The sequence below is a fragment of the Cydia strobilella genome, chromosome 7 (assembly GCF_947568885.1).
Source record: "Cydia strobilella chromosome 7, ilCydStro3.1, whole genome shotgun sequence".
NCBI classification, from domain to species: domain Eukaryota; kingdom Metazoa; phylum Arthropoda; class Insecta; order Lepidoptera; family Tortricidae; genus Cydia; species Cydia strobilella.
The window spans coordinates 5,009,850-5,027,339 of record NC_086047.1 but is presented as its reverse complement, the minus strand read 5'-3'; the positions used below and the strand labels follow the sequence as shown (position 1 = coordinate 5,027,339).

General features: G+C 35.6%; 1 long non-coding RNA gene across 1 annotated transcript; it reads left to right on the top strand.

Moving 5' to 3' along the window:
* The first annotated feature begins 15,166 nt into the window (after positions 1-15,166).
* Positions 15,167-15,747, top strand: LOC134742716 (uncharacterized). Its single transcript, XR_010127958.1, has 2 exons — positions 15,167-15,208; positions 15,508-15,747. It is a non-coding gene; the product is annotated as an uncharacterized LOC134742716 (long non-coding RNA).
* Positions 15,748-17,490: the final 1,743 nt, after the last annotated feature.

Below are 17,490 nucleotides of genomic sequence, written 5' to 3'. Positions count from 1 at the left end.
CCAGGTTGTAGTAAATATCTACCTACCACAATAGCTACATGAAATGATCTTATCTTATCGTATCCCAATCCCAGAAAGAGTTGCTTTCATTAAAGGGGAAATAGGTACCTACATGACAAATCAACATGACATTTAGCCTTGGTGTGAGCAAATGAAAATCTCATATAAAACTGTACTGAATCAAAATTGTTAACCTAAACTGTTATAAAATTGCTAATTCCATTTTAGGTACATGGCTTACCCTTCATGTACGCGAACGCCCGTCAGCAGTTCCACCAGGCGTGTCCCAAGGTCCCAACTGTTACTCAAAAACGTCGATAACTCGACATTTTTATTACAAACACAATGCGATAAAAATACTATAATAACACTTGCCGCTCTGACACCCTTCGATTGGTAGCGTCAAAAAAAACTTGTTGTTGTTTTTTTATTCACTTTCGTCTTCACTTTTTAGTCAAAATGTTCTTTGTGTCACCAGTGTAATGTTTAGTAAATTTTAGATATTGTAAGTACTTAATTTATTATAGTAGAAGTGGCTTGCCGAAAGATTGGCTCGGGACTGCGTGGTGCGTTTTGCGTGGATTTGGGGTGCGCGCGTGGGGGAACAACGATCACTAGTAAATATGTACATACGAGTACCTAAGCTTATGAATTTCATGTATTTTTATACACAAAGCTTATTTTGCTGAGTTGTTAATACAGTATTTGTTAATACAGTAGTTGTTAATACAGTAGTTTTTAGTACAGGAAAAAAATATGGTTCAAATATTGTTTTCACTCTTAGACATTGAAGCAGTGACATTATTTTTTCTATCCGATTTTTAGAAAGCCTTTATGGTTTTTTTATAATAATTATAATAACTACGTATGTGTAGGTTTAAAAATACTAATTTTCGAAAGTTTGTTCTTTGACGACTAGAAATTGGCGACTAAGCCGGTGTCCAATCATGTTCATTTGCGATCACAATTTCAGTCAACGTAATTTATTTTTAGGTTTTACAACAAAGCGCCTCAAAACACTGTTTCCAGGGGACAAACTCCTTTAATACTTAAATAGTGAAAAACACAGTGCAATCAGTAAAAAATATTTTCAAATACAACATTTTATTTAAAGATGTAACTAGCGTTTAAGGAGAAGGTAACACACACTTAATAATGTAGCCTACTTAAAAGATTGTCACATACTTTTGTTATTCCTCTGATAAAGTAACTTACTAAATAAATGAGATATAGCTAAAGAACACTTCTAAAGTTACTGGGTTCTAACATTTACACCTAACCTTACATAATTAACGCAATTTTTCTAATTTGGTGCTTGAAGCTAGCTGACATTAGAATACGATAATAATTTTTTGACCATCAAATAATTCTCAGTAGGTAACCTATCACCTATCACCATGAGATAGATTAACAAATCAAACAAAGATGCGGTGCTAAGTGCCGCCATGTTGGATCTCGCGCACGCGCGCAGCCGGCGCACAGCTGCTGATGGTCAGCGCGGACACAATGCCCTTCGATATGACTCCATGATTCGTGAAATTAAAGGACATTTTGACCATTTTGCTCCTTAACTAATACCGTGATTAAATTGATATAAAAATACTATGTTGCCTCCGCTCGCGACTTAACCCACGCAGAAGGTGTTAAAAACGAGTAAGTGGCTCACTGATGGTATACTGAATTATTTTTTTTCTACTTTTTCCTAATCAGAACACGATACCGATTACTGATAACGCCCTTAAGGGGATCCCATAATTTTTACTACACTCTGTAGTTAAACAGAGAATGTAATAAAAGATGTGACCACGGTCAGTCTTTTTCGCCGTTAAATTTGTGGTCACTCTACTCTCGCACAGCATTGCACCCTGCAAATGCCCACCCCAGTGGTGGTAAATGGTCTATTTTTTGCAGTTTGTCAAAAACGAATGTCACGAGATTGAATGTATTACTATGCAAAATTCCAGATATAAATATTTTCGATTTGAACCGATCGATATTAAATTGCGCTAAGTATGACCAGTTTTGCTCAGAATGTCAGTGACCTAGCACTTTAATTTTCTGTTAAACCTACTGAAAGGGATAACTGAATCCATATAAGTAAAAATTGCCTTTAGAGATAAAAATAATTTCAAATTCGCCACAAATAAAAACTCATAAAACGTGATGCCCACAACACAACAATCCATAAAACATACAAAATGGCCATTAAAATAACGATAAGGTTTCATGAAATATTTACTTTTAATAAGCGCTCGGATCAAAGGTCCCCGTTATTTTGCAAATAGGGGATTTCGGGAAAAAAAACGTGCAAAAAAAACTGATGAATAAAAAAGTGAGAGCGGTCATAAAAAATGGAGATCAGACGCGTGGCAGAGCACGGGTGGACATTTGGACAATGGGCCTCGCGATTGGGGATCGGATATTGAGTACTTTGGACAGGACTAATTTGCGGACGGTGATTTGACTGACGAATAATAATAATAATTAATCAGGCTCAATCTTGTGTCAAGTAAATTGTAATTATATAACAAGAGCTACGTTTTGCCTGATATCACATACGGTTAAAATTTCATATTGCTACTACATGGTGCTACTTGAATACCAAACATAGTTTAGTCATGGGCCATAAAAATTGCGAAATAAGGTGATGCTTTCATTATTTAAAAAAAACTTTACTTTGTATTAAAGAGTCAATCATTGTACTGCTGGCTTGTTTTAAAGCGAAGCCTTATATGTAAAAGCGCAATACTGTGACAGTTCGTTTTTAATTCAATAAATTTTAATTAGGTACTAGTATAAGAGTAGCGTTTAATAAGTTAAGGTATCGTTTCATTCGTGTGTCAATGTGAGAGGCAGAAGCTCTTTATCCATCGCGATGAAAACGATATCTATCTCACGTTATTGTCACGTTCTATCTCTATGCAAAAAAATACAAGTCTTAAGTAATAATTTTAGCATACATTTGGATATAAATTCGCGACCAACCGTTGAATGTCAATCAATCACGATAAAGGCAAATCCAACGGACTGACCCCTCGTTGACCAGCTATAAAAAATGTAAAGCTCGTGCACAATAGCGAAAAAAACGTAATATCAGAAAAACGGACAAAACCCTTATTAACGGGAAGGCTATTCATAGTATTCATGGCCACTCTCCCCTCGCGCCAATTAAAATCTTGATAAACTGCGCAATAATTGCACATTATCATTGGAACTTGTAAAAATCTGTTAAGGGAATCAATGCAAGTTGACGAAATATAAATTATAACAATTTAAATGAAGGCAAAGTATGCTTATTTTGTAGTTTTGTCTATTTTCGATTTTCTATCGAACATAGCATTAAATAAAGATAGCATTAAATAATACCATTGAATATAGCCTAGGATTCATCTTAGTAAGCTTAAGAAGGCTTGTGTTGTCGGTACTCAGATAGCGATATACATAATATATAAATACTTAAATACACAGAAAACACCCATGACTCAGAAACATATATCTGTGCTCATCACACAAATAAATTCCCTTATTAGGATTGTAACCCAAGACCATCAGCTTTATAGGCAGCGTCACCACCCACTAGGCCAGACCAATAGTCAAAAGTAAACTTTTCACTTACGTTAACTTTTGCAGATATATTTTAATTTACATTTAGGGAGGACCCTTTTTCTCTTACTTGACCCCCATTTAGCTAGACTAAAAAACTACTAGACCAATCATGTGAAATTTCTTAATTTATGAATCAGAAATATAGACTTGGTTTCGTCGAATCGGATTACAATTGAGAATTATAAACCCAAAGTTACCTATAGAACGGACTTAAACTTTGAAATATATACTCAAAGTTACCTACAGAAACGACTTAAACTTTTAGAATATAAACTCAGTTTCCTATAGAACGGATTTATAGACATATCTCAAGATGTGTAAGCAATTATGTACATATAAATAACTGTCAAAAAAAGTCCACCTGCTAGCCTACCCCATACGGTGCTACATCTTCATCCGTCTGAACGAGATTGTGTTTTTTATACTCATACCTGTCTTAGGGGTCGCCTACACCGGTAATTAGATTAAATTACATAAACAGATTCAGATTCAGATTCAGATTTTTTATTTATAAACGTATATTAGTAAAGTTTACACGTCAATGTCTTATCAAACGCACCGCATATTGTCAGTTTCACACCTAGATATAATTTGCATTAAAAAATAAAATAGCTTCGTGTCTTTGTGAGTCATTCGCGCTGGTAAACTTACTTTACAAAATACATACAAAGGTACATTATCTGATTTGAAACTATAATGTTGTAGGTTTAAAAGTATCTATATGGTCTTTGTGATTTGACATCAGTTTCAATCTGCATTTGGTTGTTTATAGTAATTACCTTTTAAATATTTTGAGGCGTAAACTAATTTAAAAAAAAATACCCATTACTTCCTTTATCATCCTTACTTTATCGTCTCAGCCGAGAAAAAATAAATTTGTTGGTATTAAAAGGGTCGCAAATGAAACAATCTATCGCGCCTGCGCGCTGCATTCGCGAGGGGCGGTTGCACCCAAGGCAAAACTGACACATCCGTCACACAATGCATTTCAATCGTGACGTTGACGTTTACATACGCGCCCACACTCGAACGAATATCGCCAATAACAAGCGAATTTTTAACAAAACACTGTGACGAGTTTAGTCATGGTGAGTGTTTAGATTTGAATGTTTACCGAGCGCTCACATGAAGTGGATGATTACTAGTCGATGAGATGGGATTTGAGCGATTATAATGTTCAAAATTAGTTAGATATAAAATCGCAAATAGATCGCTACCGTTACTGTTAATAGTGTGAATTATTATTCATTATATATGCATAGTACAATTCAATTTTTTTAAACAAATTTACAATATGTAGGTATTCGAATATTACCTAAGAACAGTATCGTAGAGTAAAAATGATTATCTTTTAAATATTATGAAATTGATTAAAGTGGACTAAAACTGCAACCAAATAAACTGCATGATCATGATCTCCGTCATATAGTACCTACCTAACTTTTGTCAAAAATTTCATTCTTGGTAGGTACAAGGTTTTATTGCCGACATCTACTACTCAGCAAGAGATTTTAACGAACTAAATTTACATTACAGTTCTCATAGTAATCTTTAGTCATCGTAATTAGATCAGTTTGAGTCGAGGACACAATACCTACACTTACTATTTATTTATTTAATCGTATGGCTAAAAACTGGTCGCTTATATAAAATTGGTGGAAGTATGAGAATTAATTGTTATAATACATTCATATTACCTTATACCAAAAATTGTCATCGCAAGTGTGCTAAATTTCGGCTTCGGCACAATCTGGCATCAGAAACATGGAACAACGCAAATTTGAATACAACTTACGTAGGTACTTAAAGGCATACTTAGTTACAATAAATTGAAAATGAAAATTGAAAAAATAGCATTGATTTTATGCGTATTTCAAATATGATTCATTTCTCAGAAGTTAATCGTCGATTTGTAAGTAGGTACCTAGTTATAGAGGAGTATTTGCTACGAATGGACAGTTGGGCATGTTAAACTCAGAACTGCTATGATTGATCGAAATTATAATTATAAACATTTTCTCGTTTACTCTCATACTCGTAGTTTGAGGTCTCTGGGAGCGAAGGGCGCGAACCCTCGCGCGGCGTGCGCCCCTATTGGACGGCCGGGAGGAACGCTGCGCGGCGCGAGGGCCCCGCAAATGCGCGCAGCCAATCAATTCGCCCTTTTTTAAATAAAGAACGCTAAATGGTAAAAAACATGATCGTTTTTTATGTGACCCGTCCCCTATGTACAGATAGATAATCGTGCAAAATTAGAGTGGCGGGCTGTTTTGCATATGTGTTGTGAAATAACAACATTGATGTTATACGGGCTTTTTATAAATCTATATGCCATGCATTTTGTACAATCATGTGAAATTATAATGATACTTCAATAATTTAGTTAAATCATATGGCACATCGGAAATATATGCCATATTAGTTATGTTAGATTAGACTGATATATTAAGTTTTCCTTTGCATACCACAATACACACGCAAGTAACATAATCATACAAGAATAACATCAAACAAACATAATAGTAAAAGCTAAAAATACTAAGTTTTCGTATTAAATATGAATGTATGGACTCAACTTTAGGAACAAATCAAATTATTTTATTAAATATTTTGATTTGTGTTTATAAGTAGTCACACTACTATATATAAACAGTCTATTACAGTTTATGAATGTATGCACTTTTTTCTCAGGCGATGCCGCTTGGCACGATTGTTCCTTAGGTCAAACAAAGCTGATTTGGCCCGGTAGCCACGAGATCGTACCGTGCAAACCTCCTAAAAAGGGGGGAGAAGGATCAGCTCCCCAGGTCCAATCGTGCTAAATTTTTGCCTGTTTTTGGCAACTGGGGCAAGTTATATATCATTTTCGTATAATTTAGGGACGAGGAATAAATTTTTGAAATAACCGTTTTCCCTTTTCGTACAAAAAATAGATTTTCGCCCAAAAAATGAAAATAACATCTATTTTTTTGTGATAATTTTGACCTTTACAAACACATTGTGGCGATTTAATAAAAACTAAGCAATTCTGAAAAGTATCACTTTAAAATAGGCATTCATACATACATATGTAGCGGGTGGAGGTGACGATTTCCATAGAAATGGAATTAATGGACAAAGTGAATGATTTTTTAATACATTGTATTTGGCATTTTTTCATACAAATTCTTCCCACTCTTCTACCCAAAAAGGGCAAAAACGCATGAAACAAGTTTTAAAACATTATATTCATATCTTTTAAATACCAAATCCATTGTTTGTTTTTTTTTTTATCTTTGACTGGCCATAATTCCATTTCTATGGAAATCGTCACCACCACGCGCTACATTTTTTTTATGTATTTTAAAGTGATACTTTTTAGAATAACAAATAAATGGGCTAAATTGCCCAATTTTGTATTAAGTAAAAATCGCCACACTGTGTTTGTAAAGGTCCAAATTGTCACAAAAAGTTGGATATTATTTTCATTATTTATACGAAAATCAATATTTTTATGAAAAGGTAAAACCATTATTTCAAAAATGAATTACTCGTCCCTAAATTATACGAAAACGATATATAACTTGCCCTAGTTGCCAAGAACAGGCAAACATTTTGCACGATTGGACCTGGGCAGCCGACCCTTTTGGGAAGTTTGCACGGTACGATCTCATGGCTACCGGGCCAAATCAGCTTTGTTTGACCTAAGGAACAATCGTGCCAAGCGGCATCGCCTGAGAAAAAATGCATACTTTTTGCACTTATTTACCCCAGTATTAAAATCAGAATAAGCCTGAAAGAGGAGTTAGGAGGAAGGTGTTTTGGATATTACCTTTAAATCTTACCTATTGATTTAAACAAAGTCTAAAAACGAGTGATTTTTGATTTACCTTCAAAATTCAAATATATATAAAATCAAATAAGTATAATAAATAGTTGTAATAGACAAACAGTCATCATCATCTTATTACATATATAATACAGATGAATATACTATAGTTGATAATGTCATATTTCTATCATCCTTGCTAAACTTTAAAATTGTATAAGTAACAGCGATCTGACCATCTGTATCTGTCTTTAACTTGTGTACACAACCAACCTTTGCTGCATTGCTAGAACTGGCGGTGGTTTATTCCCTGATCCCTATAAGACAGGTTTACCTAGTTTAGGGCTCAGGACACTATTCCTAGGCTGTCTAACAATAGAATAGAATACTCCTAAAAATGTAATTCTACTATGTAATAAGCTGCATTTTTGATACACAAATAAATCATTTTTCATTTTCATTTTCATTTTCAATGTATTTGTTAATATAATAAAATTGTACTGAGGCATCATTTTCATATTTTGTAGTGACATCTAGCGAAAATTCTATCAAACTTCACGTCTGAAGTAGCTGTATCGTATCCTCTACTAATGGCAGAAATGCATAGACCATGGTTCTCAGCTTGAGTCGTTCAGTCACCGCTAGGCCACGGACGGGCTACGTGATTTATAAATTCAACACAAGATGGCGCCTCCACGCAAACTTGATTCATTCTATCTTTGCTTGATTTTAACGGTGTTTATTACTGCCATAATGCCCATTCCCGTAATACATAGAAGAATGGTGTTTGAACCTTTTTTCGTTACTCGTTACGATAATAATAATATATTTTAATGTATCTTGAAACTACAGTTGTCCATAACAGTGGCATTTTTCATGTGCTATGGCATTCGGTACTAGGTATAATTAACTAGGTACTTAATGATAAAAATTAATTGTACTACGGTTTGATCGGCGAAAATTATTCTTGTTTATGCTTGATGATAAAAAATACAGTTTAGTAAGATATTTTTTGACTTATTGAACTTATTGTCTGTATGAAACTTATTACTCTAATTACAAATTACCCCGCAATAAGGTACCTAATGGAATTTATTATGTAACCAAGCTTATTTTTCTGCATTATAAAGAAATCCACCATATGAATACCCCTTTAGATCAATACCGTTAGCTCCAAATCTATAACCAGCCTCAAATTACCTCAGCTACAACCTAGTGCAGTAGCAGCGGGCATTATCCCGGCAGGCATAGGGCGAGAGCCGCCTAACGGTGCGGCGTGTTTCGATTTCGTAGAGCATTTCTCCGCGCAGTCCCGTTACTCGCCCGGGAAAGTACTTTTGTTGAGCTGAACGCGCCATGACCGCGGCTCGGGTTCACGCTATTGAGTCTACTTTACGCTTGAGAACAACAACGCTATGAAAATTGCCTTTCGAAAACTGCTACGATGACCTCGCCTATGACAGGATGAACCTCCAATGTTGCCATTAAAGCTATGTATTTATGAAACTGCTGTTTTTTGAAAAAGTGTACTTCATTCATTAGCGCAAGGCACAATAATGGTAATCTACTTGTTAAATTTGTGAACATGACATATTGTTACAATGCAACAAACATGACTAAACTGTATCTACCAGGGTCAATGGCTCAATTTACTAACGTAATCGTAATCGCAAATGTATATGTCTTCAATTTCGAGCCAATTTAAAACAAACCTTATCCCTCTTGACAGTCGATTTAATTAGATAAGTTTTGAAAAAAATGTTTAATTGAACCACCTTTGAATGATTGAAATGACTCGAAAATCCACCACTCGTATGGGAATAAGATCAGTCACTATTACTATAAGCTCGAGTGGAATGTAATAAAAAACTCCCTTTACGAGCTTTGGATGAAAAAGTTAATAATGCTGCAATACAACGCTAGTAAATTCTTACAACGAACAATTTCCGTGTTGTCATTTCGAAATACATAAAGGAATGTCGAGAAGCATGATATTTCATAAAATCTTATTCATACGGTTGTGCAAGACGGGGTCGATGGCCGCCGTATTTACTTTATAAGCTAACGAAAGTTCGGGCAAACTTCACCGAACATTCGAGGAAAGTGACCACGTGTGAGGTTTGACTTGTTTTGCGTTGTGGTCAAAACTTGACTCATTTGGTGTGCATTCACCGGGAGCCACGTCTTGTTCCTCTTATAGATCGCTTACATTTTGTTGTAATTATCTGACATGCATTATAAATAAATAGCATTTACGTAGTTATATTTAGAACATAATTTTATTACACGATAGATTTATTTAAGCAGAAATCAGTCTAAACAACTTTAATGTACCTAAATTTGGACTATTATTTATCCCTTTAAGCACATATTGCATTGCCTTACAAATATTGTGCTATATGTATATGTGAGCTATTTTCACATCAAAAAGCAACAAAAAAGTGAACATATCCGAAAACCCTCGAATAGTTTTTGCCGAAAAAGCTTCACGATAGGAATATTCCACAGCGTTGTTGGAACTAGGCAGCGCAGTGTGATCCAGGGTTGCCAAACAACTGGCAATGGCATTTACAAATAAGCAAGTGAAACGTCTAAAATGGGTTGCAAACCCTGTGTATATACTCAGCTTAGCTTTATACAGATAGCTTCAAGTAATTTTTTTGATGTATATTTTTTTAAGTTCAGGTGATATTACATTTCAATTTGAAAGTATTAATCAAATTACCCAATAATGTTTAGGTATCCTGTTATTAGCGACATACACATGATCGGAAAATTCATTATTAGTATGTGATCAAAATGTTTGTTTCGAATAGAATGTATAAAAACTCACTCCATTTCAATGCAGTAATATCACCGCACAAATTACATAGTTTAAAGCTGCACAACAAGTAAAAAAAAATACTTTTACATCACACAAAGTAACCTACAATTAGCAAAAACCAAGTACTTTTAGTTTCATACACTGACTCATCGAATCCAAATATCGAATCTAGACCAGCAGGGCTATGATGCATTTGTCACCATATCATTAATCTTTAATTCGTGAAATGACGATTATTTGATGTGATTTAATTTGGTAAATTTCGGTATTAAGTCGCGAGGATAACGTATAAGTGATTAAATGATAGCCTGACATGTTTTAAGGTTTTTAAAAATCAATTTTAACCTCGATGGCTTAAAACGTATTTTAAAGAATAGATGACTATTACTACTGAATTATTTTGTAGTCCGCGTTACAATACCTTAAAATAGGACTTTACAGCTCCTAAAAAAATGAAGGTTTGACTATGATTGTCGACGCCGCGCGGGACTTAGAGGTAGCCCTAGCGCGGCAGGCTTGCGCGGGTGACGTAATGGCGCGGTTCGATACTCTCGAAAGGCACGGGGTCGTCGCCCGCTAGACGCGCAGCCTACCGCTCAATTAAACATTCCGCACTGCCTTATGTACGCTTTTGTCGTTATTTTACATGGTTATCGTACGAGTCAACATGCTGCCTTGTATATGTGTTTGCATGGTTTGTTGACAGTTGTATTGATATTATATTTTAACTTAGGCATTAAGTTCAGGGAGAGTATGCTGCAATGGTCATATTATTTAATTGATTATGCGTATAAAAATTAAAAATTGTTGATTTTTTTCGATTCCAATTATTTTGTACCTAGTGGGAATATTCCTATTGGAATTCAGATAGGTATTCCGATAGGAGTTTATACAGTTATTATGTTCCAATGAGAACAATTTTTAAAGAGAGTCCATTGAAGTTATTTTTTTAAAGCGATGAATTATGATAGATTTAGTAGACACCAGATTTATCTGTTTTATTTTATTAAATATTAATAAAACGAAATAAATTCAAATCGAAATAAACTTAATGATTATTTAATCTTTTTTGTACTAACCAAAAAATATTTTTACCTACTTCGTATAGGGAATTGGAATTAAGATATCCTAATAAGAACTTGAAAAATCCGGATTTGTAATGAAAACTATAAAGATAATCAGTTCTAAATGTGAGGTCTACTTTTGTACAAAAAATTAGGAGCCATACGTTTGGTCAAGGTTGTATTTAAAAACCGATCCACTTACACGTCCCAAATCCAATGCCATAATTCAACATAACACGTCAACACGGCGCGTTAAGATGATTTGAGATATTGGACGCTTATAACGCTTATTTCTTGATACAACCGTAGTTTATTTTGTACACCTTGGAAAATGAGATCCTTTATTAACTTTCGGCAAAGGGGCATTACATAATTTTAATGATTTCTAAGAGAAGGTGCGCCAGTTTTACTCGTTAGAATTGCTTTTTGGTTTACATTTATTTTATTTATATATGTTTTACTAGCCTATTGTGTCCCACAGCTAGGCAAAGGCTTACCCCTTTAATTTTTCACTCTTCTGGGTTTTGAGCTATATCTGGCCACTGGCCAGTCTCTCAAAAAGAAGTCCAAGTTGTCCCACCACCGCTGGTCATTTAGTTAGATAGCAATATTTATACCTGTTTCGCCTTGTTGTAGCAAAAAGTTGAGTGATCCACTATCCTCTTAAACGTTCGGTAAACAAATAAATAATGGGCAAGTGCAATAATGAGAATAACGAGTCCAAGTGAGAGGCGAAGGGCCTTAGTTACACAAGGGTTACAAAACTGTGGCAATGAACGCGGGTGAACCTGAACCTTGCGAACCGCTACTCGCCGGGGGCGGCAGGCGTCGGCAACCTACGCTGCTGCAAGCCTTCATGCACAATACTAACTACCATTAGACATAGTGAAGGAAAAAATACGCAATTTTGAGTAAATACTTAGGTATCAAAAGTCATTTAAATGAGAAATTTGTGAGGTTGCATCATTTTCGTACTTCACTATTTAAATGAACCAATGAAAGAGTTTAACATTTACAAACATTTATCATTTATATTAAATTATTTTAAAACGGGTCACTCACGTATTATTAAGTCGAATAGCTCGACATGTCCGTGAAGACGGTCCTCGTAAATTGGACCGAAACATGTCGAGCTATTCGACTTAATAATACGTGAGTGACCCGTTTTAAAATAATTCAATATGTTTGAGTCTCACGGGAGTTTTATAGTTAAAATTTATCATTTATTACTATTAGCCATCTGAATCTAGTTGTGTTGAGACGTCATATAATAAAGATAATGCTTAAAACTTAATTTTAGAAACCAAGGTTACAATAAACGGTGGAAAAAATCTTTGCTGATTTTTATGCGTAATGCAATTAAACTATTGCAATAAAAATCAAATAATTCAAGAGCAAAAATCTGTTAAGTGAGATTTGTGAAACGGGTGTGAAGTTTATGAAGGCAAAAATAAAAAAAATAGTCAAGGGTAGTTTCATGGGGCGGGCTGGAGAACGGCACTACTTTTCAGCCTGGCAACATTAGGTTTAGTGTAGCCTATAAATATTACTAAAGGGTCAGTCAAGCTGCTGCACTAATAATTTATGCAAATGACATTCTTCAAGGGAGCCTACACTAACTCCTCTATTGTTCTCCAGGCTACGCTGTTTATTCTTTTCCGCCATTTCCAAAACCTATCCAAGTCGACTCGCCATCTCCTTTTCGATCTGGCTTTGCTACGGGGGCTGGTGCACGCGGCAGACACGTTTAACCCAGTCCAACTAAAGATTGTTGTCACCCTCACAACTTAAGTTCATTTGCGCAACATGAACAGTTAATCTTAATGTACAAAATAGTTAGAAGTTAGAAGTGCAGTTGCAACAAAAGGTGTCGTTCCCCTGCATATCGTGCGCAGGCGCACGCGGAAACGTCGCAGCGATCACTGCGCCGGCGGCCAGCAATGCGGAATCACGCTGCATATCGCAGGGCTTAACACGTGCCACGCGTCATCGACAGCCTTTAATATTGAAAGACCTACCCCCGTATTCATCAATTTGGTAATTTATGTTTTATCCCTTTCTTACAAATAGGTACATAGTTAAGTCAAAATTACAGAATAAGACAAGCAATTAATATTGAGGCTTGTAGCGCGTTTATGAATAACGCCATAATATTTACGAATAATATATACTATGCAACCTGATTGTTTATGGATAATGATCTCCAAATTGGCATCCGCAACATCCCTGGATCGGATCAGACCATGAGAAAAGTAAAAAAAGTGACCAAGACCTTAGTCATAAAATATATGCAATCTTTGAAAGGCTAGGCGCCTGTGCTCAACTTTAATGGGCGAGCAGTACGTGCTTACACCTCCTAAACGAATCCCTTACAGATCTGGTGCTGCCATCTATACACTGAAGTATAATTTAGATATTTTCAATGAATAGTTATTTACGATACAAGTGCGGAACGTAGGAAACAACGAGTAGCAATAAATTAAAACACGATCGAAGGGAGTTTTTTTAAATCGACACCAGTTGCGAATTACCTATTCGCACGTGTATCATACAACGTTTTACGGTACGGTTAAAGTTTCGACAGTCACGGAAAGTGCTCATTTCCGCACTAGTGCGAAGTAGCGCCATATGTACTGTAAACATATTTTATTTTATTTATTTACACTAAAGGTACATTCTTACAAACAAAATTTACAACATCGCCAACCTGTAACCAGTTTGCTGGCGATTGAAGCGCTCAATTATCTAATCGAATCATGCACCTTAACAAAACTATTAGCAGCTTAAACAATAATCCTTTATATAATATAAAAACTAACATGCACACATGCCTAATAAGTAATTACATTTTTCCAATGCTTAATTCTTATTTCGAACTAAGTTAACTAACAATTTTGATTACGACATTACTCAATAATTCCACGGTTGCCTACATATTTTTTATTATTTTGATAAAGAATTGAATTCATAAAGGATGACTCCCGCCTCCTGCTAGACCGGGCCGGGGCCGGACCGGAGCTTCCGGCGCTTCGTTCAGCCTTCATAGAAAATTACACGTCGGACGCCCGGCCCGGGCCCGGCCTTGTCTAGCGTGAGTCATGCTTAAGACTATTAAACAGCCTTGGCGTATCTTCCTTTAACCTTTGCCGCCCACAAATCAAATCTTGCCTAGACTACGCAATTCTTATTTAACAAAATAAAGATCCAAAATACAATGAACAGGAGGCTTTTTTACATGCTTTGACGTCTCAGTTTAAAATGTTCGTTAACTAAAATATGTACCATCTCCGCAAAAATGGATTGATAAAGATCAATGAATTCATTCACAATTTCTCCCTGCAATTTTGCAGCTTACATAGATCTTAATTATCAATGGCTTATTATTAACACATAGAAGGTATATGACGTTACAGAGCTTATTACTGGAAATAAATGTGTCTAATTTGTTTAAATTCTTTTTACATGCTTTCATTTTTTTTATAGCAAGCTTATAGTCCAAAAGCTCTCTTTCTGAGCTCCCAACTATGGTCCAAAATTAAGGGCCACCCCACACGCGTCTTTTGAGCGTCTATAGTTAGTGATATGGAAAATGGCGTCGCTGCGCAGTTACGCCAACGTTGCGTCGAGCAGCAGTTGACTAGACACCTACGCCCGGGAGACGCTAATATCTTCGTTATATCTTGGTTTAGGTGTAAATATTACTTTAACGTCGTGGTTCTTTGCCAAGACATATTTATAATAAAATTGTAAGAAAAACTCAGACAAATAGACAAAACCGGCCAAGTGCGAGTCGGACTCGCGCACCGAGGGTTCCATACTTTTTAGTATTATACAAATACAAATAAATACAAATTTTTTTATTGTTTGAATGTGAGTGGTTATAAATGGTGGTAGGGTTAGTATTTGGTTACATCACAATCAGCCTGAATTTGGCGTACAATACTCTTTGACTCTCAATGTGCATGTCATTAAAACCTATAAAATTAAAATAAAAGTATAAAAATGTCAGAAAAAAAAATAAGTATTAGTAATAATAATAGAGAATAATAATAACAGGTCAATGTCATGCATACAGAAAAGTGGCAACACATAATTTTCATAACAATTTTATGTCAAGCTAATACAGTACCTAAAAAGTAATAATAATAATAAAATATTATAACAGTTATTAGGCGTTGGTGGATACAAAGTGTTCATTAACCGAGTAGAACATTTTTTGTAAACACCACTTAAATAATTTGGTTTTAAAACCTTGACAATCCAAGGATTTTAAGTCATTTGGCAAATGGTTGAAGATTTTGACAGACATGAAAAGAATAGATTTTTCAAAATGAGCAGAATTATGACATGGGTAACTGATATTGAGTCCATGGAATTTAGAAGTTGACCTAGGGTTAGATTTCATGATGTTGTACTGACTAATATGAGTTTTCACAAAGAGACATGTTTCGTAAATGTACAATGTGGGTAACGGAAGGACTTTTAATTTTTCGAACAACGGTCTACATGAATCCATCGTTTTGGCGCCATAGATTGCTCTAACGCATTTTTTTTGTAATAGGAACGCTTGTTGTGCAAATGTTGAGTTTCCCCATAAAATCAGACCATAACGAAGGTTGGACATAATATGGCCGTGAAACGCCAAAAGAGCAGATTCTTGGGATACCACCTGCGATATCCTGCGCAGAGCAAACACAAATCTGTTCAGTTTGTCGACCAAATACTCAACATGCGCTCGCCAGTCACAATGGCAATCCAGCATCACCCCAAGAAATTTTATTGTTTGAACGCTTTCAATGGCTTCTTGGTTATGTTTAATTACCAGATTTTTAGCGTTGCTTTGAGGGGCGTAGAATTCCATGTACTTAGTTTTACTCATATTGGCTTTCAGTTTGTTTCTTAGCAACCAGGTATTGATATTGTTGAACACTAAATTTGCCTCTGCTTGGTAGGTTGCGGGATTGTTACCGGGAATAATCACGGAGCAGTCGTCGGCGAAAAGAAGGACCTTGTTATGTGTGACATTGGGGAGGTCATTAATGTAGACTAAGAATAACAACGGTCCAAGTATACTCCCCTGTGGTACCCCCATATTCACAATAGACTGGTCGGACAGCACTTTTGATAAAGATTTCGTCTTCGTACAGTATGACGTGATTTCAGTTCTCTGTTTCCTATCGGATAGGTACGTCCGTAGCCAGTCTTGGCAATTACCTCGTATGCCGTAGTGATAGAGCTTGCTATATTTGTTGTTATAGCGGCAACAGAAATACATCATCTGTGAAAATTTTAACTGTCTAGCTATCACGGTTCATGAGATACAGCCTGGTGACAGAAGGACAGACGGACAGCGGAGTCTTAGTAATAGGGTCGCGTTTTTACCCTTTGGGTACGGAACCCTAAAAAGAACATTGATAGGTAGTTATACTTAATTACGTATTGAACTTATGAACCAATTGGACCATAAAAAAAAACTATGAAAACGGATTATATCGCGTATATTGAATTTATAATACATCCCGACGTTTCGAACTCTTTACAGCGTTCGTGGTCAACGGGTGACTAAGGAAAAATTACAAAGTGCAAAAATACCCACATACCAAAAAATAATGAACCATCATAGACTATAAACTTTAAGGCAGGTTGTACATGCAAAATCGGTTCATAAGGCTAGTTATACACTACAATTATTTTCAAGTAAAGAGATATATATATATATACGCGATAAAAACTACGCCGGCTGCAACCCTACACCTCGGACCCGAGAAGATTTAATTCCCTCCTAAATTGTAGGAGGGTATCCCAATATGGGACCGGCAACAAACTCGGCGGGACACATCTTTTCAAAACATAATTATTATACTCAGAATGTCCAACATCATCCAACACTAAACACAACCAGCCTTAAAGTTTATAGTCTATGATGGTTCATTATTTTTAGTATGTGGGTATTTTTGCACCTTGTAATTTTTCCTCAGTCACCCGTTGACCACGAACGCTGTAAAGAGTTCGAAACGTCAGGATGTATTATAAATTCAATATACGCGATATAATCCGTTTTCATAGTTTTATTTCATGAGTAACTATCGCGGTAACCGAAGACAATTGGACCATAGTTTTAGTACTGGATTATAGTTGGGTGGTTATACGGCATATAAAAATAATAAGATAACCAGTTACAAGCAGGG